The sequence below is a fragment of the Pongo abelii genome, chromosome 9 (genome assembly GCF_028885655.2).
Source record: "Pongo abelii isolate AG06213 chromosome 9, NHGRI_mPonAbe1-v2.0_pri, whole genome shotgun sequence".
Lineage (NCBI taxonomy): Eukaryota > Metazoa > Chordata > Mammalia > Primates > Hominidae > Pongo > Pongo abelii.
This window is the reverse complement of record NC_071994.2, coordinates 114,149,032-114,174,342: the sequence shown is the minus strand read 5'-3', so window position 1 is coordinate 114,174,342 and position 25,311 is coordinate 114,149,032. Positions and strand designations below refer to the sequence as shown.

The following is a 25,311-nucleotide window of genomic DNA, read 5'->3' as shown; positions in this document are numbered from 1 at the left end:
TACCAGTATTGTTTGAGGGACCAATTTCTCCATATCCTCGACAACACTTGTTATTATCTCTCCTTTTGATTGTAGCTCTCTTGTGGGTGTCAAGCAGTATCTCACTATGGTTCTTATTTGCATTTCCCTGATAATTAATGACATTGAACATCTTTTCATGTGCTTATTGGCCATTTGCACATGTTCTTTGGAGAAATTTAGAATCTTTGCTCATTTTTAAATTTATCTTTTTATCATTGAGTTGTAAGAGTTCTTTTATATTCTGGATACAAATCACTTATCAGATATATAATTTGCAAATATTTTCTCCAGTTTTGTAGATTGTGTTTTCACTCTCTTGATGGCATCATTTGTAGATACATCTCCTCTTGAAATCTCAAAATCTTTATGAATATACAGTCATGTACTGCAAAATGATGTTTCAGTTGATAACAGACTGCATAGATGACAGCGGTATCATAAGTTTACTACATCATACATTTTACTGTACCTTTTCCATGTTTAGGTATGTTTAGATACACAAACACTCACCATTGTGTTACAGTCACCTACAGTATTCAGCAATGACACTCTACAGGTTTGCAGCCTACGAGCAATAGGCTATACTGTAGAACCTAGAGTGTGTAGCAGGCTATGCCACCTAGATTTGGGTAAGTACATTCTATGTGGTTCACACAATGATGAAAATCGCCTCTGGATGCATTTGTCAGAATGTAGTATCAGCCTTACATGATGCATGACCATGTATCATGATACGCTGAATAAAAGTCAACCCCACAATTTTTTTTAAGGTACTATGGGTAGAAGCTAAAACATTGTAGTTAAAAGTTGCCGGGGAGGCATGGTGCCTAACGCCTGTAATCCCAGCACTTTGGGAGGCCGAGGCGGGCGGATCACGGAGTCAGGAGATTGAGACCATCCTGGTTAACACAGTGAAACCCGTCTCTACTAAAAATACAGAAAATTAGCTGGGAGTGGTGGCGGGCGCGTGTAGTCCCAGCTACTCAGGAGGCTGAGGCAGGAGAATGACATGAACCTGGGAGGCGGATGTTGCAGTGAGCCAAGATCGTGCCACTGCACTCCAGCCTGGACGACAGAGTGAGACTCTCTTTCAAAAAAAAAAAAAAAAAAATTGCCAGAAGTTGTCTGTCTTGCTAAAAGTGAGATTCAGTACTTCTTGGGGACACCCTTGCTCTTGCAGAATCAACTGAATAGGCCCTTTAGCTGCACAAATATAAGCCAAGTCCCAACTTACTGCACTGATCACAGTTTTCTTCAAGATGAGGCTTTAAACAGAGAAGGTGCATTCTTTTGGTTAGTGTAAACTCCTGGGAATATTTTCGTCAAAGCAACAATTTTGCAGATTTGCTTTTGTTTATTTGGTGGTGGGATGGATGGGGAGAAAATGTTTCTTGGCCATCTGTGCATGGTGCCTGCCCTGTGACTCACTCTGACAGAGATGGATGGTGTTTGTGTATTTGTCTTAGAGTTATGCAGGAGAGATGAGCACAGAGAAAAGAAGCCATAGGGACTGCTTTCCAAAGAGGTCTTCTGCTATTCTGGGCTCACCCAGTGTGGCTTTGGGGCCCAGGTGGCGAAGTGCAGCACTGAATCAAATAGAGAGTGATTCTCCCCACTTTGCAGCCTGAAAGTGGTGTGTTGAGAGGGCACTGGGGTAGCACCCTTGGAATAGACATAGATGTTTCTGCAAAGGCACCATTGGTATTCCATACACTGAGGTTCTTCCCACAGCTTTAAGATTAGCAGCCCAAGGCTGGGCGCGGTGGCTCATGCCTGTAATCCTGGCACTTTGGGAGGCCGAGGCGGGTGGATCACGAGGTCAGGAGATCAAGACCATCCTGGCTAACACGGTGAAACCCCGTCTCTAATACAAATACAAAAAATTAGCTGGGCGTGGTGGCGGACACCTATAGTCCCAGCTACTGCGGAGGCTGAGGCAGGAGAATGGCGTGAACCCGGGAGGCGGAGCTTGCAGTGAGCCGAGATCGCACCACTGCACTCCAGCCTGGGCGAAAGAGCGAGACTCCGTCTCAAAAAAAAAAAAAAAAAAAAAAAAATTAGCAGCCCAAGAGGAGATAGAGCAGGAGAGGATGAGAAAGAGCAGAACAGAAGCACATGGTGACGAATCACAAAGTTGTGATGCATTCAGGAACAACTGAGGTTCATCTGGACGGGGGGAGTTTGAAGTTTAACCATCAAGCTGAGACATTGTAGCTTGGGCCTTACGGGCACCTGTGACTGCAGGAGTACCCACAGGTTGCCTTTATAATGAAGTGGGGCTGGATCAGGAGTCACACGCTGACAGCCTGGTGGTCAAATGTGGTCACTCTGTGGACATATTTGATTTGGTCAACACAACTTTCAATTAGATTTGAATTTAAATATCTGTGGTGCACATGTGTTCCTTCTTTAGTTTACCACAGACCCTACCACCCCTATTGTCTCATACCGTCCTCATTCACACATTCATGTTACCCACCAGTCCTCTGTGGCTATTTAAGTTACTGATTCCTTGATTAGTCTCTAAAATGTCCTTTCATTTTTGACATACTGTGGTTCAGCCTGCCTTTGGTAAGAGGGTTTTGAATATCCCAGCCCAGCCTGTGGACCTACAGACTGGACCAGCAGTCCCCAATATGGGGGTGGGGATACCCATTGTGGTCAATCATCAACTTTGATTCTGGGAGGCGATTGCAATTTGACCATCTTTTAATGCCATTTGGAAATGAACTGATGAACCAAGAGTGAGAAACTGTCTGGAGGAAGCCAAACTATACAAGCTTTATAAGACAGGAATACCAAATAAGCATTGCTCGACTCCATAACATCCAAACCTGCTCCTAGGATGGGTTCTAGAACCAGTTCTTAATTTTTACCATACCTTTGAATAAATCTATGTCAGCGTATTTTTCCTTCATCAGTTTTTAGTCACTAACCATTAAATGTGTCCTTGGTGATTGATTGTATTTTAAATATCAGTGAGCAGGTGGCAAAGGCATCTTTTGGGTCAAGGATGTTTTCCAAGTCTCTTGGAATTTCACCATGCAGAAACTGTCTATTCTGTTGGATATAGTTTGGATATTTGTCCCCTTCAAACCTCATGTTGCAATGTGATCCCAGTGTTGGAGGCGGGGCCTGGTGGGCAGTGCTTGGGTCATGGGGGCGGACCCCTCATGAATGGCTTGGTGTCATCTTTGTGGTAATGAGGGATTCTTACTCTGTTAGTTAATATGAGAGCTGGTTGTTTAAAGGGAGCTGGCACCTCATCCTCTCTTTGTCCCCTTTTCACCGTGTGACACACTTGCTCCCACTTCACCTTCTGCCATGAGTAAAAGCTTCCTGAGTCCCTCACCAGAAGCCGAGCAGATGCTGATGCCATGTTTGTTCAGCCTGCAGAACCGCAAGCCAAATAAACCTCTTTTCTTTATAAAGTACCCAATTTCAGGTATTCCTTTATAGCAACACAAAACAGACTAACACACTGCTTATGAGAAGGCCAACGCTGAGAGTTAAGGGAACTCATTTAATAAGAAAATGACTTCTTTCTCCAGACACGTTAGTTCTACTCTTCTAGTGACAATATTAACAAATTACAGGTGAGTAGTGCCTTATATATTTTAAAATCAACTCATGGGATTATCTCACATGATCCTGACTTCTAGGAGGTGACAGGGCAGACAGGATTGTTCTGACTTTATGCAGAAAAGAGCTGAAACACAGAGAAATTAAGAGCCTGCTCAAAGACACAGAAGTAGTTAAGTGTTTGAAATGTAAAACTCCATGAGTTCTGTCGCATAATACATTCAAATACTTTTTTTTTTTAGAGAAAATAGCATTTACTCTACATGCTTCCTTGTAAACAATATTTACACAAGACTCCGAATTCCTCATTGTGTGCTTTTTTTTCTCTTCCTCTTTGTTCTCCTGATCTGAAAGCCAACGGACTGGAGCAATAGTTGTGATCAAGACAAAGCTGACTGAAGATACCCAAGCTCAGGTCAGTGTGCAATTTTATGATAAATTACTGAAAGGATGTTCTCGGAGAAAAGGTTAAGTGTGGCGGTATTGAGAACCACTGACATGTAAAAAGCATAATAAAATCAGTGTAGTATAGAAAGAAAAGACAGTCTACCATGAACTTGATCTAATAGAATCAAATCAAATAATACCCACAGTCACACAAGCAGGATATAAGAACAGCAATCTCTGATCAAGACATTCCTGTGCAGATAAAACCTGCCCAAGGGGCTGACCATGGTTTGCATTAGCAATCCTAGACTCCCAGGGAAAGAAGTGATTTCAGGAAGTGCATCAGCTAAAAGCGTGTGAAGTTCAAAGCCAAGAGTAAGAAAACAATTAGAAACAGACATCTTCTGATTTACCACAGCTTGACCAGAGAAAAGTGGAGATGGTTTATATAAGCTACAGGGATCCTCGAGAGAAATCTAGCTTATGAGAAAATGTTCAGGGAAAATTCAGTTTTCCTAGGAAAAAGAGACTGTAGTATTTGAATGAGCCCTGTGGGTAGGCACCTTGGAAGAATCATAGCACTGTTAACAGTTTGTGCAATTACACTGGGATTTGTCCCTCCTGCAAATGTCTACTTGAGGGAATGGGCATGAGGCAGTAGTTTGTAGACTTAAGCTTGTGGTACTGTTGTGAAATCCAGTCACTAACTCTAAATAAGGCCCTAAGAAACATTGAGAACTTGATTCTGTGGAAATATTAGCTCTTTACAGTCATGAGAGAATTGAATTCTAAGAAATTGTGCAATAAATAAATTGTCCATTACTGACAGTCACTAAGAGCTATAATTAAGAGAAAAAGTTCTCATTCAGAAGAAACAAATGGCTGGACAAATAAACAGGATTCTCTTTAGTAAATTTTCTAATTTATTTTCTTTATGGAAGCTTATCATTTGAGAACCACTGTGTTAGGCCGTATATATCTAAAGGGTATTGTCAAGAGGTTTCTTTTCTGGGCAGATGTTCCCATTTTTGGTCACTCATTTTTACCTAGGTTTTCTCCTGTACTCTTTAGTGGATTTTTTGGCATAATGGGAGAACTGGCAGGATAAGCCTGCCAGAGGTCTGTTTACATGAGAACAGAACTCATTCTAAGGAAGGGAGAGCTGAAAAGCAAGGGCTTAGCTCAAGGACATTCTCGGTGAGTACAGGAGGGGAAGAGTGATGCTAAATGCAGCCCAAGGGTTTATCACTCAGCTGTCCAATGATTCAGCAACTCTGGACTCATATCTGAGTCCTGGGTTTAGGCAGCTCCAGTAAAAAATAGATAAAAACCAATAAAAGATTGGTTTGCTAAAATCTCCATGGGCTGCTGAGAGCTGAAGATGTCAGCAGAATTGGTGCCAGTGGAAATAGGAGAGCGCGCCCTTGTCGCTGACATCAGTGTTTCTGTAGTGGTGTGCATGTGGTGTGGCACGGAGACTGACAGCAAAGGCAGCGGGGACATTGATGAAATCAGCTCTTTCTGCTGGCATCAGCAGCAGCATCTTCCATAGTTAAGGACAGAGCATGAGGGATCCAGATGAGCCCTGCTCAGTTGGCAGCCTTGGCAGAGGCACTGGCAGGGCTGGCGGGAACCACAGCACAGCTGCTTCTTTGTCATCCGCAGCAACGGAAGTCATTATTACTGTGATCCAAGGCAGAAAAGAAAAGTCGGGGGGACGTGGAGACAGGCATGTGCCAGCCAAAGCATGAGCTTGCGCCTTCCCAAAAGTATTTGGGAAGAATTTCAAGGTCCTGAGCTTTCTTGAATACCGTGAGTGAGTAGGTCCTAAGAAACTCTGTTTTGCGGCTGCAATCCCATTTTAGCCACAGGGACGTGTGTGCTGGGGGACCACAGATGATACAATGAAAAGGAGAGCCTGTGTTCTCTGAGTTACAAGCCTAATTTTAGGAGTAGGGTTGACCAATTGGTTCTCCGAAGGGAAGGGCCTGGTGGATTTCTTAGGTTCAGGGGGTGAGCAGTTTCTCCCTTCTGATGACTGTAGAAAGGAAACAAGAGAAAAGAAGTCTGGTATAATCATTATACCAAAAAGATACATGAACTCAAATGTTTATTACAGCACTATTTGCAATAGCAGAGATATGAAATCAACTTAAGTGCCCATCAATGGATGATTAGATAAAGAAAATGTGGTGTATATATATATATATATCTTAAATATCATATATATATATCTTAAATATCATATATATATCTTAAATATCACATATATATACATAAAGAAATAATCTTAAGCCATAAATAAGAAATGTGCCATAAGAAATGAAATCCTGTCTTTGTAGCAACGTGGATGAAACTGGAGGCCACTATTTTAAGTGAAACAACTCAGAAACAGAAAAACACCCCACCTTTTTACTTATAAGTGGGATCTAAATAATATGTACACATGGACATAGATAAACAATAATAGACAAAGGAGACTCAGAAGGGTGGGGGGATGATAAGACATTACTTAAAGGGTATATTAGTTATTCGGATGATGGACACACTAAAAGACCTGACTTCACCACTATGTAGTCTATCCATGTAGCAAAATTACACTTGTAACTCTTACATTTATACAAATAAAAAAAATTTAAAAGAAAAAAATCTGGAAGATGTGGAATACACAGTAATTCCAAAGTTTGGTAGGAAAAAAAAGGAAAGATCTGGAGTTGGGAAATCCAAGTCACCTAGGAGCACATTAGCTTTAGGTTCATGGAGTCAGCAGAAAGGACAAGAGAAGGAGGAAGTCTGACAGGGAAGGGCAGTGAATTAGAGAGAAGAAGGCAGTCATGAAGAGAGGGAAGTCAGGCGAAGGACCTGAAGAAGGAAGTCAGGTGAGGACTGGGAGAAGGTCTGGAGAGTAAATAGAATGCCACAGGTAATATACTAGGCACAAGAACACATGACCTTTCTAAATTTGAATCAAGTGTGAAGAGCTCCTCAACCTGGTAATACAAACTAACTGCAATTACCCAAATAAGAAATGATTGGCTGGGTGTAGTGGCTCACACTTGTAATCCCAGCACTTTGAGAGGCCAAGGTGGGTAGATCACTTGACCCAGGAGTTTGAGACCAGCCTGGCCAACGTGGTAAAACCTCGTCTCTCGGAAAAAAAAAAAAAAATTAGCCAGGCATGGTGGTGCCTCTAATCCTAGCTACTCGGGAGGCTGAGGCACGAGAGTCGTTTAAACCTGGAAGGTGGAGGTTGCAGTGAGCAGAGATCACAGATCATGCCACTGCACTCCAGCTTGGGTGACAGAGCGAGACTGTCTCAAAAAATACAAATAATAAATAAAAGAAATGGTTGAGGCTTAAATGGGAACATGACAGAATATGGGAGGAGGAAGAGTTGAATTTGGGGAATAGGGGAAGAAGTGGCTATTGGCTTTAATGAGAACTAGGAGTCGGGAGAACTGTGTGTAATCATTGCAGGAGCTCACTGAGGGCAGAGGTCCCATCTCAGTGATCTTTCTCATCTTAGGACTTAGCACATTCCCTGATCACATAGTAGGTGCTTAATAAATATTGTTCAACTGAAAGCTTTTATAAGGTTATATGCTTGGAAATAGTATCACCAAATGGTGTTTGCATGTTACTTGCTTATTCTTCCTCCTCTTTCTTTCTTTCTTTCTTTTTTTTTTTTGACAGAGTTTCTCTCTGTTGCCAGGCTAGAGTGCAGTGACATGGTCTCAGCTCATTGCAACCTCTGCCTCCCTGGTTCAAGCGATTCCCCTACCTCAGCCTCCCAAGTAGCTGGGACTACAGGCATGCACCACCACACCTGGCTAATTTTTTTTGTGTGTATTTTAGCAGAGACAGGGTTTCACCACATTGGCCGGGATGTTCTTGATCTCCTGACCTCGTGATCTGCCCGCCTCGGCCTCTCAAAGTGCTGGGATTACAGGCATGAGCCACCACACCCAGCCTCTTCCTCCTTTTTCTAAATACCTTTTTTAAGAACTTATTTTTTAGTTCCAAGGTATATGTTTCTCATTGTGTCATGAACAGATAAACATTTTGATTCTTCACAGTTCTCTAGTTTTTAAAAAATACATGCTGAGGCACTTCAGCTTCCTGGTTAAATATGTATTCCAAAATATCTGAACCTCATTGCAGAGACTGGGCTATTGGCAGAGTAAAGTTTCCTTTTTGATATATTGGTTAGAGTTGGGGGTTGGGGTGTCAATGGAATGGGCTGATGGGTTAGAAGAAATGAGTTTTGTTAATCACCTAAGTTCCTCATCACTGGCCCTTCTGATCGTGGTACTGACGTCAAACTTAAATCACTTCATTGCTGTAGATGGAAAGGCTGAGCTGGGTTAAGCACAATGAGAGACTTTTATAGATAGGATCACAACAAACATCATTTTCCTGAGTTCTGCATCTTCTGACCTGGGACCTGCATGGGCAAATGCATAAGGAGAGCTTTTGGAAAACTGTCTATACCTAAAATAACTGGATGGGATAGTAGGCATCGTGAAGAGAGTAGTGATATCATGAGGAAACCTCTGCGATGGAAGTTGAGTTCTAGTTCCAACAATGCCGGTGACCTTGAAAATGTCGCCTAACTTCCCTAGGTATCAGTTTCCTCCTCTATCAGTGCAGTTGAAATAGATGAATCCTGAGATTCTGTTCCACTCTAAGCAGCTACTACATTTCTTGTTGCTCTCCAAATTTAGAAGACATAGTGCATTTTTATTGTTGGCTACTTACTGTTGCATTTAGCTTTATTCTAAAATGTGGGTTTACTCTAGCAAGTACTCTCAGTCAGAGGTTAGGAAGCATCAGGAAGAGGCTAAAGATGAAGAGAGAGGCTATGAAGAAGAACACCCTCCGCGATCAGTATTCTGTGTAGTATGGGAATGGGAGAAAAGATGAATGCTTTCATATGTATTTTTTTACTTGTCTATATATAAAGGATTTAAGCTAATTTAATAAAAAAGCATACATGCATGTATTTTTGTTTTATTTTATTTTTAATGGAAAATAATGGTATTTATGGGGTATAAGGTGATGTTCTGATGTATGTACACATTGTGGAATGATCAAATCAGGCTAATTGGCATATCCATCCAATTATTTATTATTTATTTGTGGTGAGAATGTTTAAAATACTCTCTTTTAGCTATTTTGAAATATACAATATATTATTATTAACTATATATAGTCACCTTGCTGTGCAATAGATCATGGAACTTATTCTTCCTGTCCTACTGAAACTTTGTAACCATTGACCAAAATCTCTCCTTTTCTGGTCCTCTCCCCTCCCCCAGTGTTTGGTAAACACCAGTCTACTCTCAACTTCTATAAGTTCAACTTTTTAAGATTCCACATGTAAGTGAGATCGTACAGTATTTGTCTATGTCTGGCTCATTTCACTTAACATAATGACCTCTAGGTTCATCTGTGTTATGACAGATGACAGGATTTTCTGATTTTTAAAGGCTGAATAGTATTGCATTGTGTATATATACCCCATTTTAAAAACCCATTTGTTTGTTGATGGACAGGTTGTTTCCAACAGAAGCGAATAATTCTGCAATGAACATGGGCGTACGGACATCTCTTATACTTCAATTTGGGGTGGGGTATATACACCCAGTAGTGGAATTGCTGGATCATATATAATAATTCAATTTTTAGTTTTCTGAGAAATCTCCATACTGTTTTCCAAAATGGTTGTACTAATTAATAATACCACTGACAGTATACACATACAGGTTTATATGTGTGTGTTCATATATAAATATATATATATGAGATACATATATATTCCACATATATATGAGATATATATGCCACATGTATATCTATTTACTAGGTGGATCATATTTAAATAAAAGAGAGAATCATTTCTTCATTAAAAAATATATTCTGAGCATCAACAATATAGCAGATGCTGTGCTAGGTCTTGAGTTATAAAGTTCAAAGAGTTTCTAAAATACAAAAGAGAAAAAGTCTTCAATATTTATAGTATAATAATTATACTGTAGTTAACTAGTTGCTAGTAACCTTTATAAATAGAATAATTGAAAAAAGAAAGATGACTTTGATTTGGTTAGTGAGTTATCCTGCAAGTCTTCTGCTGAATATAAAGAAGACAGAATGAGAAGGAGGCTTGAAGAGGGTAGAAAAAGTTATAAACAGCCATTGATAGAAGAGGAGAGAAAACAGAAAGGATGTGAAACAATTTAATGAAAAGAAATAAACATATATGTTTGTATGTATGCGTGTATATGAGATACATATATTCCGTGTGTGTGTGTGTTATAAAGAATGATTGTGAGGTGGTGTTGAGGACAGCAATTAATTTAGAAGACTATGAATTTAGAGCAGGATTTTTATTTAACCATATTAGAAGCAGAGAAGTTAAATGATAAGACTGGTAGAGGAGAATTAATTAGGACTCTGGTTGCAAGTAAAAGAAAAGCCAACCCAACTTAGCTTAAATAGGGGATATATTAGCTAAAGAACTGAAACATCCAAGTGTCCAGATGTCTAAAATAAAATTTGGTACAGGTGTTCAAACGATGTCATTAGGACTGATGTTGCTTAACTCTGCCTCTTCTGGATAAGTTCCATTCTGAAACAGGCAATAATGTCTACGGCCATACCACCCTGAACGCGCCCAATCTTGTCTGATCTCGGAAGCTAAGCAGGGTCCGTCCTGGTTAGTACGTGGATGGGAGGCAAAAATAAGACACCTTACTCTTCCTGGTCACTCAAGCAAAAGTCCTGGCATTTGCTCTGACTGGGCCTGATGGCTTGAGTTATTCCTGTACCTATCTCTGTGGCAACATATTGATAGTCTTGAGCCCCATCACATGTTCTGCCTGTGGCATCATGGACCAGGTAGTGGAAAGAGCAGCCCCCAGGGGAAATTGAAGAACTGTCATTAAGAAAAAGGTAAATAGGCACTAGGCAGCAAAAACCACAGATGCCTTTCTCTGAGATTTTTCAATGTGAGGGTGCTTTAAGGAAAGACCCAGGGGTTACATTTCCAAGAAAAGGATAATTAGATGATTAATGTGGTGGGTTATGGGTCTGTGTTGAATGGGAAACAAAGTGAGAGAAGGTAAGGTGATGTCAAGATGGGAGGTCCTTGTGATGCTGAAGAATGTTCGTATTGGAATTAAGAGAGTAAGGATGGTGTGGTTGTTGGACTTAAAATTATAAAGGACAGGCAATTCTTCAATAATGTGACTGTGGGAGTATTTTAACCAGTGCTGGTCCTAGAAATCAGTGCCTGAAACAAGGGCTTGTGTTTAGATGGTTTATTTGGGGATGTGATCCTAGGGAATTGGAGTGAGAGGCTGGGAAGAGTGAACAAGAGAGGTGGGAAATCAATGCAAGAGTATTTTAGTAAATTAGTTATTACCATGGTGCTTGAACCTTCTGGGATCTTCTAAGGAGCACATACCCTGTGTCTCAAAATAGGTCCAGCTGAAGAACAAAAGGGAGAATTAATCCAAAAGATACAACTCTGTTTGTCAAGTGGTTGCCTCTTGGAGTGTTAACTCCTCTTCATTTCTGGATTGTGCATGAATGGAGCCAATAATATTTCCTGAGGTATCCTTCAAAGAAGCCTGTGGGGCATATTTGAGGGAAGGCATTGTCAATGAAAAGTGGGTCAAAGCCTATCTGGAACTGATTGTTATACCTGTGCTTAGAATCAAAGGTAAGAACAAGAGTAGGTTAAGACCATGAACAAAAGGCAATCAATAATAGTCTACACCTTACACTATTCACCATACAGATTTCTTAGCCTTCCATTAAGCCCAATTCATTGGTGGCCAGGCCACAATCTCTACAAATAACTTAGTGTAGGTGAGTTAATGGAACCAGCTTAATTCCAACAAGTTCCAAGGCTGTATTACAGGGTCTCCTCCAATGTCAGTCTTCACCCTCAACCAGTAGTTCATCTGGTGGAGTTTGCTTGCCAGATGGGACAACCCAGACCTCCATCTCCAAGATGTCTGAGTCTTTAGGTTGCCTTGGCATTTTGGGGCTTTGGATGCTGTAATTGTCTGTTTATTGTTATTGCTGGGCATGGAATACTGGGCGTGGATTCACCATAAAGAGTCTCTTGAGTTCTCTGCCTCCATTGTGTTGCAGAACCCTAGCTTCTCAAGGTAACCAGAGTTGAATATCCTCACCTCAATACTCTTTACTTTGCATATTGGTCCACCAGTATGAGGAGCCCAAAGAGAACAGGTAGGGGCCATAACTTGGGATCTTTAAACATCTCTTAGTGGAAAGGTCCCTTCCCATCTCACACCCCACCCCAACAACCAGGGCATCTAGTCTAGCAGAATCCAAGTGTGTGGATATAGGAAGCAAAAATCCCATAAATAGGTCTATGGCAGGGATGGTAAGAAGGGCTAATCTTATATTCGTCTCTTGGTTTTGTGACATGTGCATTGCAGCTATTGGGTACTCAGCACCATACACAAACTAGTATGCATATACATCATCTTGGAGAAGAGCACTCAAACACTGCCAGTAGCCATCCTAGAGCCAATGTCTTAGCTAAGTCTTTAATAGGCTATTTCACTTTTCTAGGCTAGCAGTGGACTAGTTGTGGACTAGTTGCATTCCTAGTCTCAGGTATTTCTTTATAGCAATGCAAGAATGGCCTAACCCAAGACCCATATTTCTATATCACCTACCTCTGTTCACCTCACACCTATGTCCTCACAGGGGGTTCTCTATGACCAACTCCCCCAAAAATATCGGGGTTATTATGTAGGTGCTAGCCCAAAGTGAACTGCTACTGCCATTTAGCTGGACTCAGAGGTGACCCACATAGGCAGTATCAGAGGGAAATCCTGTCAATGAGCATAGTTGCAAGCAGTGAATTTGATCGTTTACTTTATGTTGAGAGACAAGTGGCCTGAGGTTGGGATGCACACAGAAAATGACTTGTTTGGGTGATTAGAGCCTGGAAGAAGCAAGATTAAAATATAAAAGACATGGAATTCTGGGGGTGAGACGTGGATGGGCAATGGGAGGGATAACAAAGCAGGCATGTCTCTGTTGCCTCACATTAATGCTCACCAGAGAAGAGGCACTCAACAACCAGGCAAAGAGGGCAACTTGTCATATGGATGTCAGCCGGGCTGTCTCCTCAGCCACCCCAGTGCTTGAAAAATGAGCCATTTATGGATGGAGGCTATGCCCAACAGCATAGACTCCCTATTACCAAGGCTGGTCTAGCCACTGCCACAGCTGAGTGCCCAAACTGTCAGCAGGAGACACTACTAAACCCTTAACATGGCATCATCACATGAGGAAACCAGTCAGCCACTGGGAGCAGGTTGATTACATCATAGCCCTTTTACCCTACAGAGGGGGAGTAATTACTCCTTATGGAACTGATAATACCTACTCTGGATATGGGTTTACACTGCCTGCCCTCCATACCTCTTCCAGCACTACACCTAAGGACTTGCAGGATGCCTAACTTACCAGCATGGGCTCTTGTATAACATTGCTTCAGACTGATGGACCAAATTTTTTGGCAAAGAGGGTGGAACAATGTGTGTGTGATCATAGGATACTGCTTTACCATGAACCACATCACCATCAGAACAGAATGGTATAGGCATAAGAACAGATATATAAACCAATGGAACAGACTTGTGAGCCCAGAAATAAAATCATCAATATTCAGTAAAAACAGATCTTCAACACGGGTTTCAAGAATACACAATGAGGAAAGAACAGTTTCTTCAACAAATGATCTGAGGGACACTGTATATACACATGCAAAAGAATAAAATTGTAGCCTTATCTTACACTATACACAAATGTCAACTCAAAATCGATTGAAAACTTAAAGGTAAGACCTGAAACTAGATTGGTGATTACCAGGGGTAACTTATATAGAAAAGAGGTTTAATTAGCTCATGGCCCTGAAGGGCTATACAGGAAACATGGCACCGGCATCTGCTCAGTTTCTGGGGTGGCTTCAGGGAACTTTTACTCATGGAGGAAGGTGAAGCAAGAGTACACATGGCACATGGTGAGAGAGGGAGCAAGGAGGTTGGTATTGGGGAGATGCCATACACTTTCAAGCCACCAGATCTCATAAGAACTCACTCAATATTGCAAGGATAGCACCAAACTGGGAGGAATCTGCCCCGTGACCAAAACCCCTCCCACCAGGCCCCACCTCCAACACTGGGGATTACATTTCAACCTGAAATTTGGGAAGGGACAAATATCTAAACTGTGTCAGGTCTACTTGCTCGAAATTCTTAATTTGTGTTTCTTGGACTGGTGCTATGGTTCGGCTGTGTCCCCACCCAAATCGCATCTTGAATTGTAGTTCCTATAATCCCCATGTGTTGTGGGAGGGGCCCAGTGGGAGGGGGTAATTGAAAAAAGGGGGCAGTTATCTCCATGTTGTTTTCATGATAGTGAGTGAGTTCTCACAAGATCTGATGGTTTTATAAGGCGCTTTCCCCACCTTTTGCTCTGTACTTCTCTCTCCTGCTGCCAGGTGAAGAAGGACGCGTTTGTTTCCCATTCCACCATGATTGTAAGTTTCCTGAGGCCTCCCCAGCCATGCTGAACTGTGAGTCCATTAAATCACTTTCCTTTATAAATTACCCAGTCTCAGGTATGTTTTTATTAGCAGCATGAGAACAGACTAATACAACTGCCCAGGACCCATCCTGAGTTGATAATTTCTGTTGGGCATGATATATTACTACTGTCCGCACTCACCCTTCTGACGTGGTGGATCTGATAATGCCCACATAATGATGTGTAATTGCAAATACACTAGGGCCCTGTAGCCTGGCAGACTCTGCTACTTCTCTGACAGAGAAGGATGGCCTGGTTCTAGTCACTGAGGGTTCTGGGATTCTTCTTCTAGTTGTGACAGAGGCTGAAACCGGAACTGTATGCATCACAGTATCTTTAGCATTGTCAGATCTGCTGGCTCATGGTCCCAAATCATAAGTTTACAACTCCATGAATTTTCACAAGCAAACACAGCCATGAAACAAGCACCAATATCAAGAAATAAAACATCATCAGTCAGGGAGTGTCTTACATGAGGAAACTGGGCAACAATGTTCTCAGTGGAAGTGTTAGAACAATAATAGAAAATCTCTTTATATGGCTCTTTTTACATTGACTGAATAAATGCCAAGAATGTAGTACTCCATTATGAAGCTATTTTATGGTGAGCAAACAAATATAGCACAGTCCCTGCCTATACAGAGCTTTTATCTAATGGAGGAGAAAAATATTAATCAAGTTATTATGCAAATGACTATAAAATTGCTTCTTCTCCCTCAGCTTCCTGGCCTTCTGCCATTTTGATCTCATCTTCTCAGCCCAATCACTTAGGACCAATGTTTCAGACTTGTTTCCTATTTCTGGTTCCTTTGATCTTGGCATCCAGTGTTGATCTTCATGGTATATGGTAATTGGACTCCTGCATTCACATACAGGCTCTGATTAGACCTCCTATCCATGGCCCCAGAATCTTTTATAATCTTGGGAAGCCACTGCCTGATTCATCCTAGGTCCTGGTGGAGCTCTGTTCCTACCTCAAGCCACTGAGCTCCTAGTGGTGGAGTGGTAGTGTGGGGCAGAAATGCTCAAGTGATTATCCTGACGCAGAAGGGACCTCTCTGTCAGGCTGAGTCAAGCTGTAGACTAGTTGTGTTCCTATTAAGCTGGTTCTGCCACAAGGAAGTCCTCCTGGAAGCTTGGTCTCAAAGCTGTTTCTAAAGCCTCCTCCTAAAGTCTGTGCATTACTGAAGATTTTTCATTAATTCCTTTTTTAAAAAAAGTATTTTATTATAGTGAGAACATTTAATATGAAATCGATCCTCTTAACAAATTTTTAAGTGTACAATAAAGTATTAATGACTATAGGCACAAAGTACAGGTACAGATCTATATAGGTACAGATCTCTAGAACTTACTCATCTTATTTAACTGAAATTTTATGCCCATTGATTGGTAAATCCCTATTTCCCTTCCACCAGCCCCTGGGAATCACCATTCCAGTTTCAGGTCTTACCTTTATGTCTTTAATTGATTTTGAGTTTATTTTTGTGTATAGTGTAAGATAAGGCTACAATTTTATCTTTTGCATGTGCATATACAGTGTCCCCCAGACCATTTTTTGAAGAGACTGTTCTTTCTCCATTGAGTATTCTTGAAACCCATGTTGAAGATCAGTTTGCTGAATATTGACGATTTTGTTTCTGGGCTTGCAAGTCTGTTCCATCGGTTTATACAGCTGTCTTTATGCCAATACCATTCTGTTTTGATTACTGTAGTTTTATAATATATTTTGAAATCAGGAAGTGTCTGAATTGGAATGTACTCTTATACATTAGATAGACTAACTGCTCTTCACCCAAGTAGCTTTCACTTAGAATAGTGGCCTCCAGTTCCATCAAAGTTACCGCAAAATACATTATTTTATTCTTTTTATGGCTGAGTAATATTCCATGGTGTGTATGAGTGTGTGTGTGTGTGTATATATATATATATATACACACACATATATACGTATATATGTGTGTATATATATATATATATACACACACATATATACGTATATATGTGTGTATATATATATGTGTGTGTGTGTATATATATATGGTCACATTTTCTTTATCCACTCATTGGTTGATGGGCACTTAGTTTGATTCTGTTTCTTTGCAATTGTGAATTGTGTTGTGATAAACATATGTACAGGTGTCTTTTTTTATAAAGTGACTTCTTTTCCTTTGTGTAGATCCTCAGTAGTGGGGTTGCTATATTGAATGGTAGATCTACTTTTAATTCTTTGAGAAATCGCCATACCGTTTTCCATAGAGGTAGGACTAATTTACTTTCCCACCAGCAGTGTATAAGTGTTCCCTTTGTATTGCATTCATGGCAATATCCATTGTTTTTGACTTTTTAATAATGGTCATTTGGTCTAGGATAAGGTGGTGTCTCATTGTGGTTTTGATTTTCATTTCCCTGATGATTGGTGATGTTGAACATTTTTTCATATGTTTGTTGGCCACTTGTATATCTTCTTTTGAGAAATGTTTATCCATGTCCTTTGGCCACTTTTTAATGGGATTTTTCTTTTCTTGCCAATTTGTTTGCATTTCTTGTAGATTCCGAATATTTGTCCTTTGTCAGAAAAATAATTTGCAAACATTTTCTCTCATTCTGTAGGTTGTCTTTTTATTCTGTTATTTCTTTTGGGGTGCTGAAACTTCTTAGTTTAACTGGGTCCAATTTATTTATTTTTGTTGTTGTTGCATTTGCTTTCCAGGTCTTAGTTATAAATTCTTTACCTAGGCCAAAATCCACAAGAGTTTTACTAGGTTTTCTTCTATAATTTTTATGATTTAGCTCTTAGATTTAGGTCTTTAACCTATCTTAAGTTGATTTTTGCATATGGTGAGAGATACAAATGCAGTTTCATTCTTCCACATGTGGCTATCCAATTTTCCCATCACAATTTATTGAAGAGAGTGTCCTTTCTCCAAATTATGTTTTTGTATGCCTTGTCAAAGATCAATTGTAAATATTTGGGTTTATTTTTGGATTCTCTGTTCTGTTACATTTGGTCTATGCACCTACTTTTATACCAGTACCATGCTGTTCTGGTTAATGTAGGCTTGTAGTATAATTTGAAGTTGGGTAATGTGATGCCTCCAAATTTATTCTTTTTGCTTAGGATTGCTTTGCTACTTGGGCTTTTTGCGTTCCATATGAATTTTAGAATTGTTTTTTCTAATTATGTGAAAAATGATGTTGGTATTTTGATAGAAATAGCTTTCAATTTGTAGGTTACTTTGAAAAGTATGGCCATTTTTATTACAGTCCTTGAAATCCATGAGCATAGAATATATTTCCATTTGTTTCTGTCATCTATGATTTCTTTCATCAGTGTTTCGTAGTTCTCCTCTTAGAGATCTTTTACCTCTTTGGCTAAGTATATTCCTGGATTTTTTTTTTTTTTGTAGCTATTGTAAAAGGGATTGAGTTCTTGATTGGATTCTCAACTTGGTCAATGATGGTATATAGCAGTGCTACTGATTTGTGTATATTGATTTTGTAACCTGAGACTTTACTGAATTCATTTATCAGATCTATGAGTCTTTTGGAAGAGTCTTCAGGGTTTTCTAGGTATAAGATCATATTATCAGCAAATAGAAATAGTTTGACTTCCTCTTTTCCAATTTGGGTGTTCTTTATTTCTCTCTCTTGCCTGATTGCTCTGGTTAGGACTTGCAGTACTATGTTGAATAGAAGTGGTGAAAGCATGCCTCCTTGTCTGGTTTCAGTTCTTAGGGGGAATACTTTTGACTTTTCACTGTTCAATATTATATTAGCTGTGGGTTTGTCATATATGGATTTTATTATTATTATTACTATTATTTAACTTTTAAATTCAGGGGTGCAAGTGCAGGTTTGTCATTGTATTCGTCCATTTTCCCACTGCTCTAAAGAAACACCTGAGACTCGGTAATTTATAAAGGAAAGAGGTTTATTTGACTCACAGTTCCACATGGTTAGGGAGGCCTCAGGAAACTTACAATCATGGTGGAAGGGGAAGAGGCATGTGTTATATGGCAGTAGGTGACAGAGAAAAGAGTGAGGAATGAAGGAGGAAGAGCCCCTTATAAAACCATCAGATCTCACGAGAGCTCCCTCACTTTCATGAAAACAGCATGGGGGAAATGCTCCCATGATCCAATCACCTCCCACCAGGTCTCTCCCTAGACACATGGGGATTATAGGGATTATAATTCAAGATGAGATTTGGGTGGGGAAACAGCCAAACCATATCAGTTATATAGGTAAACTCATGTCATGGGGGTTTGTTGTACAGATTATTTCATCACTCAGGTAGGTATTAAGCATAGCATCAAGTAGTTATTTTTCCTGATCCTCTCCCTCCTTCCACCCTTCATCCTCCAGTAGGCCCCCAGGTCTATTGTTCTCTGCTTTGTGTCCATGTGTTCTCATCATTGAGCTCTCACTTATAAGTGAGAACATGCAGTGTTTGGTTTTCTGTTTGTGTGTTAGTTTGCTAAGGAATATAGCCTCCAGTTGTATCATGTTCCTGCAAAGGACATTATCTTGTTCTTTTTAATGGCTGCATAGTATTTCATGGTGTATATGTACCACATTTTCTTTATCCGGTCTACCATTGATGGGCATTTAGATTGATTCCATGTCTTTGCTATTGTGAATAGTGCTGCAATGAACATATGTGTGCATGTGTCATTATAATAGAATAATTTATATTCCTTTGGATATATAGCTAGTAATGGGAATTCTGGGTTGAATGGTGTTCATGTTTTTAGGTCTCTGATGAATCACCACACTGTCTTCCACTGTTTTTGAACTAATTTACACTCCCATCAACAGTGTGTAAGTGGTCCTTTTTTCCCACAACCTTACCAGTATCTGTTATTTTTGACTTTTTAATAAAGTGTATTCCTTCTATGCTATGCCTAGTTTGTTGAGGGTTTTAGTCATTAAGGATGCTGAATTTTAGTGAATGTTTGTCTTGCATTTATTGAGATGGTAATGTGGTTTTTGTTTTTAATTATGTTTGTGTGATGAATCACATTTATTGACTTGTGTATGTTGAACCATCCGTGCATCCCTGGAATGAAACCCACTTGATCATGGTGATTTTTTTTTTTTTTTATGTGCTATTGGATTCGGTTTGCTAGTACTTTGTTGAGGAGTTTTGCATCTATATTCATAAGCGATATTGGTGCGTAGTTTTCTTTTTTTGTTATGTCCTTTCCTGGCTTAGGTATCAGGGTGATTCTGGCTTCATAGGATGAGTTATGTAGGAGTCCCTTCTTCTCAATCTTTTGAAATAGTTTCAGTAAAATTGGTAGCAATTCTTCTTTGAATGTCTGATAGAATCTGTCTGTGAAGTAGTCTGGCACTAGGCTTTTCTTTTTTTTTTGAGTTTTTTAAAGAATTACTTATTCAACCTCACTGCTTGCTATTGGTCTGTTCAGGATTTCTATTTCTTCCTGATTCAAACTAGGGGTGTTATATGTTTCCAGGAATTTATCCATTTCCTCTATATTTTCTAGATTTTGTGCAGAGAGTTGTTTATAGTAGTCTTAAATGATATTTTGTATTTCTGTGGTTTCAGTTGTAAAGTCTCCATTTTCATTTCATCTTATTTGGATCTTCTTTCTTGGTTAATCTAGCTAGTGGTCTATCAAATTTATTTATGTTTTCAAAGAACCAGCATTTTGCTTCATTGATCTTTAGATTGAATTTCATTTACTTCTCCTCTGATCTTTATTTTATTTTATTTTATTTATTTATTTATTTTTGCCAGCTTTGGGTTTGGTGTGTTCTTACTTCCCTAGTTCCTTGAAGTGTGATGTTAGGTTGTCAATTTGTGATCTTTCATACTTTTTGATATAGGCATTTAGCACTATAAACTTGCCTTTTAGCATTGCTTTTACTATATCCCAGAGGTTTTGATAACTTGTGTCATTGTTATCCATTCAAAATAATGTTTAATTTTTATCTTGATTTCATTGTTAACCCAAAAATCATTCAGGAGCAGATTGTTTAATTCCTATGTATTTGTGTAGTTTCGAGGTTTCCTTTTGGAATTGATTTCTAGTTTTATTCTGCTGTGGTCTGAGAAAGTACTTGATATGATTTTAATTTTTGAAAATGTATTGAGACTTATTTTGTGGGCTATCATGCGGTCTATCTTGGAGAATGTTACATGCGTTGATAAGAAGAATGTATATTCTGCAGCTCTTGGGTAGATTGTTTTGTAAATATCTGTTAGACCCATTTGTTCTAGAGTGCAATTTAAGTTCAGTATTTCTTCGTTGACTCTCTGTCTTGATAGTCTGTCCCGTGCTGTCAGTGGAATGTTGAAGTCCTCCACTAATATTGTATTGGTGTCTATCTCTTTTCTTAGTTCTAATAGTAATTGCTTTATGAATCTGGGAGCTATGGTGTTAGGTGCATATATATTTAGGATTATTGTATCTTCTTTTTGAATTGATCCTTTTATCATTGCATAATGACTTTGTCTTTTTTTTTTGCTGTTTTGCTTTAAAGTCTATCTTATCTGATATAAGAATAGCTACTCCTGCTTGCTTTTGGTTTCCATTTGCATGAAATATGTTTTCTACTCCTTTACCTTGAGTTTATAAGAATCCTTACATGTTAGGTGTGATCTCCCAAAGATAGCAACTATTTGGTTTGTGATTTTTTTTATCCATTCTGCCAATCTGTATTTTTAAGTACACCATTTAGAACACTTACATTCAACATTAATATTTAGATGTGAGATATTGTTCCAGTCATTATGAGATTTTTACCTACTGACTTTGTTTTCTTCATTGTGTTATTGTTTTATAGGCCTTGTGAATATTATGCTTTCAGGAGTTCCTATTCTGGTGCATATTGACCTTTTCTTTCAAGATTTAGAACTCCTTTTAGCATTTCTTATAGAACTAGTATTGATCTAGTATTAACACATTTCCTCAGCATTTGCTTGTCTGAGAAATACTTTATTTCTCCTTCACTTATGAAACAGTTTTGCTGGATACAAAACTCTTGGCTGGCAGTTTCTCTGCTTAAAGAGACTAAATATAGGACTCCAATCTCTTCTGGCTTGTAAGGTTTCTGCTGAGAAGTCAGCTGTTAGCTTAATAGGTTTTCCTGTATAAGTTAGCTCATATTTTTGTCTCACTACTCTCAGAATTCTTTTCTTTACATTGACTTTAGATAGCCTGATGACTATATGCCTTGGTGATGTGCATTTTGCAATGAGTCTCCTAGAAGTTCTTTGAGCTTCTTAAATTTGGATGTCTAAATCTCTAGCAAGGCCCAGAAAGTCGGGAAGTTTTCCTCAATTATTCCCTCAAATATGTTTTCCAAACTTTTTGCTTTTTCTTCTCCCTTAGGAACACCTGTAATTCTTAGGTTTGGTCATTTCACACAATCCCGTATTTCCTGGTGACTTAATTTCTTTTAGTTCTTTTTTCTTTATTTTGTTTGATTAGGTTAACTCAAAAGCTTTGTCTTTGGGTTCTGAAGTTAGTTCTTCTACTTGGTCTAGTCTATCGTTAAAACTTTCCACTGCATTTTGTAATTCACTAAATGTGTCTGTTCTTTCCAGAAGTTCTGATTGGCATTTTTAAAAAATATCTATCTCTTCAGAAAATTTTTCATTCACATCTTAAATTGTTTTTTAAAATTTTTATGTTGGTTTTCTTTCTTTTATATCTCCTTCAGTAAATTGATAATAAACTTTACTAATTCTTTGAGATTTCAAAGATTTCACCTTGGTTTGGATCCACTGCTGGAAAGCTAGTGTGACATTTGGTGGTATTATGGACCCCTGTTTTTTCCATATTGCCAGAATTAGTTTTCTGTTTCCTTTTCATATGAGTAAACTACTTCTTCTAATTATTTTTGAGTTAATTTTGATTCAACTGGGTTTACAATTTTTTTTTCCTTTGAGTATGTGAGTTTAGTGTTTCTAGTTTATTGTCACCTTGCTTCAGCTCTGAATGCTTTCAGTGGCAAAGACTCTGTATGAGTTCCTGGGTTATAGACAATCTTTGTGGGATAGGTTTCTCCGATACTGGTGGTAGGAGTAATGTGCTGGGTGTGTGAGCAGGTTCACTGTCTCCTGTGGAGCTAGAATGGCAGAGGTCTCATGGAACTTATCTCATTCTCCAGTGATGTGCAGTTTTAAAACTTTGTTTCTCTGGTATTTTATTAATTGGATTGAACAGTTCCAGCTTCAGACAGTAGGAGGTATCCATGAGTAAAAATCAGCTGTGGCTAAAGCCATGGGTAAATGAAATACCCCAGTGGTGGGCAGAGTTCCCAGCCCCCAAAAAGGTGGCTGGGAAAGCTCTCAGTGAAATTCACTGAGGTCTTTTCAGGAGGAAGCGAGGGAGCCATCACAGCTCTCCTTCCAGGCCAGCAGGAAAGTAGTCTGACTCCCAGCACACTCCTAATCCAGTGTTCTGGCTGTTCAGATCAGACAGGCACCTCTCTTCATCTGCAGAAATGCTGATGTTCCACTTACAGAGAGGTTGGGATCTATTTCTTGTGCAAACCTGAACTAAGAGGGCACTCCTTCTGTGGGGATGCAGTCACCCTGAAGTGTTCCAGAAAGCTGGGGTTTCTCTCATGGGAGGTCAGCGCAGGTACACCTGTTGAGGGAGAGAGGCAGAAGAAATCCGCTTCTCCGAGACCCTTCATGAGCACCAGGGCTGATTGGCTGTTGAGGTAGAACCCCTACCATTTCTATTATATAACAATTTGTTTATCTGTGTATCATCTTTCTATGAGAACAGCAACCTTGCCCATCTTTGCCCATTGTTCCCTGCTGTGTATTCCTGGTGCCTATAGATGAGAGTCTGGCACATGATAAGTGCTCAAATGATATTTGGGGAGTGTATGAATAAGTCATCAGGGAAATAGTCATGGAGAGCCTGAGGTATAATTTGAGCCTTGAAAGGTGGCAAATTATATGGAAGGAAGCGAGAAGTAGAAGCACTCAAGTGAAAGACATAACTTACAGCACTCCTGTCATGCATGCCCAGAGGTGCCAGATTTAAAGAGCACAGTCATACTGCAGACAGCATCATTTGTAGGTTATTATGATAATTTTCTGGAAGATGAGAATAAAATGTTTAGTTCTAACAAAATTAGTATATTCTGAACAATCTTCTTGATTGTTGATGAAAAAAATTTCAGAAAGAAACACTTTTTTCTAATTTGTACAAAGGTACCTTATGGACTAGCAATGACCCTGACATGAAAGGAAATACAGAAGGCTGGGAGGAGCTTGTGTTAAAGAAAACCAGAACCTGACAGAAGTTAAAATGGTGTTTGCAAATTTTATTCAGGAACTATTGCAATAGAGGGAAAGACACCTCAACATAGAACTAATTCCATTCCAAATACAAGGACAGATGGAGACTTAGAGCCAAGGAACAGGGTGGGAGGTCACTGGATCGAGAATTGTTAAAGGAAAATAAGAAAGCTAGAAGGGAGGGTCAGGCTAAACAGACTTTTGATAGGATTCTTGCTGAAGATAGGGCAGGATGACAAGATATTGAGCATGGGGGATGAGGAATTTGATCAGATATCAAGGGTGGGTGATTTTCATGAAACTGATTCAGCAGGATCTTTGCTAAAACTGGACTAAATGGGCCAAGGAAAGAACACAAGTTTGGGATCTTGAGGGCCTAGGGGAGCCCGACTAGAATTAGGAGAGGGTCTGTCACTTCGCATCTTTGTGGGGCAAGGGAGGATGGTACCACTGAATGATAAATGTCTTGAAAGCCAGGCAAAAATATCTTAATGTTGTGTGTTAGTAAATTAGAAGCCATTGTAGATACTGCTCCCAGTGCACTGAAGGGTTCTGCCTCCACAGATGCTGGGAAGAAGTTCAGAATGTTCTAAATGAGCAAAGGGCCACTGGGAAACATAACCCTTTGTCACAAACTTCTGCTGTCTTCCATGGTACTGTTGTGCAGGAGGGGAGGGGAAATAATGCACAGTGCCACATACATGGTAAACAATCAAGAAATATTGCAAAATGAATGTGTGAAGCAAAAACCTGCATAAGTCATAGCATGGTTGCTAGCTGGCTGTAGACTACCATGCCAGCATAGTCTTGGGGAAGATTGACAGGAGTCATAGAGAAGATGTGCTTGTCCATGGAAGAATGATGACCCCCACCATCTCCTTAGTAAATTTATGCCCCAGAAGATAGAGTGCAACTCACAGACCTCATAAGGCATAGTAAGAGTCTTTTCAAAAGAAAATCTCTGTGTTATCCACATGAAAGCTCCTGAGGTGAGCATAGCTCATAGAGAAAAAGCAAGCCAAGAATTCCTAGTGAAAATGCCTCTGGTTAGAATCAACTCCCAGTCTTCATTTTTCCCTGTTTCTTGGTGTTTTTTTATGAACACAAACCGAGTATTTTTATAACTGTTCTTCATTAAAGTCATCAAGAGTTGAAAGCAGGAGACCAGGCTGCTGAGGGATCTCACTTCTTTGCCTTGCCAGAAGGTCTAGGAACAGAGACAGGACCAGGCTTTAATCCTTGGTCAGGATTAAAGATGTAGGTCCTTCTCCTGACTCTGTCCCTCTCTCCTTCCTTCTTCTTTTCTTTCTTCCCTCCTTCCTTCCAACTTTCTCACTTTTTTCTTCATCTACTTTAAGTTCTAAGTATGTTACAGGTATCACACTGATGCTGAAAAG

At 39.6% G+C, this 25,311-nt stretch overlaps 1 long non-coding RNA gene across 1 annotated transcript in view; it reads left to right on the top strand.

The window, feature by feature from the left end:
- LOC129048994 (uncharacterized) overlaps positions 1 to 25,311 on the top strand; it is a 76,243-nt gene that overhangs the window by 27,007 nt on the left and 23,925 nt on the right. The window contains exon 4 of the long non-coding RNA XR_008511690.1: positions 3,958 to 4,018. This is a non-coding gene — a long non-coding RNA (uncharacterized LOC129048994). The remainder of the gene's footprint in view (positions 1 to 3,957; positions 4,019 to 25,311) is intronic.